Below are 3,184 nucleotides of genomic sequence, written 5' to 3'. Positions count from 1 at the left end.
GATTGTAGGCTATGGAAGCATTACTGTGTACTGTCGTTTGCATAAAATGATGCAAAGAAATGGTCACGCACCGATTTTGGAGATGGATAGGAAGGCTGTAGGGGAGGAGGAGGCCTCTATTAGGGCACAGTGTCTAACATTTCGCTGTGCTCTCAATAGATAATACAGTAAAGTTCCTATAGCCAGCTATCTTAACTATAGTTTTGCTATGTGTACACTTATACCAATAATGGGCTGTACTTGCCAGCTATTGTGATGATTTTTTTGTATTCCTATTTGTACCTTTGTTTTTTTAACCCCAATCATAGTTTGTTTTAAATATTGTCCATGATTTAAAAAAAAATCATGAGACAATCATTTTTCTTCACTTCAACAGCACATAACTCCTTGAGACGTAATGTATGTTGATTTGACAAAATTGGTGAATTTTAAACATTTGGGTTAAAAAATGTTTAGATTGTAGGCTATGGGAGCGTTTCTGTGCACTGTCATTTGCATAAAATGATACAAAGATTTGGCAAGGCGCCAATTTGGAGATGGATAGGACGGCTGTAGGGGAGGAGGAGGCCTCTATTAGGGCACAGTGTCTAATATTTCGCTGTGCTCTCAATAGATAATACAGTAACGTTGCCATAGCCAGCTATCTTAACTCTGTTCATTATTGTACTATTTGTTTTTGACAGGGGGTGGCAATTTCTTGATTACAAAAGCCTAGTAAGAAGGAACCTTGTTGTTTTTTATATCTGTATGTAAAATTTATAGTTTTGCTATATGTACACTTATACCAATAATGGGCTGTACTTGCCAGCTAATGTGATGATTTTTTTGTATTCCTATTTGTACCTTTGTTTGTTTTTTAACCCAAATCATAGTTTGTTTTTATTATTGTCCATGATTTTTAAACAAAATCATGAGACTGAAACATTTTTTCTTCACTTCAACAGCATATGACACCTTGAGAAGTTATGTATGTTGATATGACGAAATTAGTGACTTTAAAAAATTTGGGTTAAAAAATGTTGAGATTGTAGGCTATGGAAGCATTACTGTGTACTGTCGTTTGCATAAAATGATGCAAAGAAATGGTCACGCACCGATTTTGGAGATGGATAGGAAGGCTGTAGGGGAGGAGGAGGCCTCTATTAGGGCACAGTGTCTAATATTTCGCTGTGCTCTCAATAGATAATACAGTAACGTTCCCATAGCCAGCTATCTTAACTATAGTTTTGCTATGTGTACACTTATACCAATAATGGGCTGTACTTGCCAGCTATTGTGATGATTTTTTTGTATTCCTATTTGTACCTTTGTTTTTTTAACCCCAATCATAGTTTATTTTAAATAATGTCCATGATTTTTAAAAAAAATCATGAGACTGAAACATCTTTCTTCACTTCAACAGCACATAACTCCTTGAGACGTAATGTATGTTGATTTGACAAAATTGGTGAATTTTAAACATTTGGGTTAAAAAATTTTTAACTTGTAGGCTATGGGAGCTTTTCTGTGCACTGTCATTTGCATAAAATGATACAAAGAGTTGGCAAGGCGCCAATTTGGAGATGGATAGGAAGGCTGTAGGGGAGGAGGAGGCCTCTATTAGGGCACAGTGTCTAATATTTCGCTGTGCTCTCAATAGATAATACAGTAACGTTGCCATAGCCAGCTATCTTAACTCTGTTCATTATTGTACTATTTGTTTTTGACAGGGGGTGGCAATTTCTTGATTACAAAAGCCTAGTAAGAAGGAACCTTGTTGTTTTTTATATCTGTATGTAAAATTTATAGTTTTGCTATATGTACACTTATACCAATAATGGGCTGTACTTGCCAGCTAATGTGATGATTTTTTTGTATTCCTATTTGTACCTTTGTTTTTTTAACCCAAATCATAGTTTGTTTTTATTATTGTCCATGATTTTTAAACAAAATCATGAGACTGAAACATTTTTTCTTCACTTCAACAGCAGATGACACTTTGAGAAGTTATGTATGTTGATATGACGAAATTAGTGACTTTAAAAGATTTGGGTTAAAAAATGTTGAGATTGTAGGCTATGGAAGCATTTCTGTGTACTGTCGTTTGCATAAAATGATGCAAAGAAATGGTCACGCACCGATTTTGGAGATGGATAGGAAGGCTGTAGGGGAGGAGGAGGCCTCTATTATGGCACAGTGTCTAATATTTCGCTGTGCTCTCAATAGATAATACAGTAACGTTCCCATAGCCAGCTATCTTAACTCTGTTCAATATTGTACTATTTGATTTTGACAGGGGATGGCAATTTCTTGATTATAAAAGCCTAGTAAGAAGGAACCTTGTTGGTTTTATATCTGTATGTAAAATGTGTAGCTTCTCGGCTTTTTGGCTAAGATCAAGTGTAGTATCTGTTCTTATCAGTTTCATGCTGGTGGCAGGCGACGCCAGTATGGAGCTCGTGGGGATGGGTGCTGCATGGTATGGAGCAGGTGTACCGGGCCGTTTCGGGGCTGGTTCTGAGGAATCACATTGACGGCTGCCCTGATGTGACCTGCTTCCTCCGGGTCTCACGCAAGGCTGAGTGGGTCTAGAGCCGAGGACTGAAACATTTTTCTTCACTTCAACAGCACATAACTCCTTGAGACGTAATGTATGTTGATTTGACAAAATTGGTGAATTTTAAACATTTGGGTTAAAAATTTTTTAGATTGTAGGCTATGGGAGCGTTTCTGTGCACTGTCATTTGCATAAAATGATACAAAGAATTGGCAAGGCGCCAATTTGGAGATGGATAGGAAGGCTGTAGGGGAGGAGGAGGCCTCTATTAGGGCACAGTGTCTAACATTTCGCTGTTCTCTCAATAGATAATGCAGTAACGTTCCCATAGCCAGCTATCTTAACTCTGTTTAATTTTGTACTATTTGTTTTTGACAGGGGATGGCAATTTCTTGATTACAAAAGCCTAGTAAGAAGGAACCTTGTTGTTTTTTGTATCTGTATGTAAAATGTATAGTTTTGCTATGTGTACACTTATACCAATAATGGGCTGTACTTGCCAGCTAATGTGATGATTTTTTTGTATTCCTATTTGTACCTTTGCTTTTTTTAACCCAAATCATAGTTTGTTTTTATTATTGTCCATGATTTTTAAACAAAATCATGAGACTGAAACATTTTTTCTTCACTTCAACAGCAGATGACACT

General features: G+C 36.7%; 1 pseudogene; it reads left to right on the top strand.

Annotated features, from left to right (window-relative positions):
* The first annotated feature begins 2,349 nt into the window (after nt 1-2,349).
* Nucleotides 2,350-2,440, top strand: LOC130359681 (U2 spliceosomal RNA; annotated as a pseudogene).
* The last annotated feature ends 744 nt before the right edge of the window (nt 2,441-3,184 follow it).

This window comes from Hyla sarda, chromosome 2 (assembly GCF_029499605.1).
Source record: "Hyla sarda isolate aHylSar1 chromosome 2, aHylSar1.hap1, whole genome shotgun sequence".
In the NCBI taxonomy this organism is placed as follows: Eukaryota; Metazoa; Chordata; class Amphibia; order Anura; family Hylidae; genus Hyla; species Hyla sarda.
Note: the sequence above shows the minus strand (reverse complement) of the source record. Positions and strands in the feature narration are given on the sequence as shown.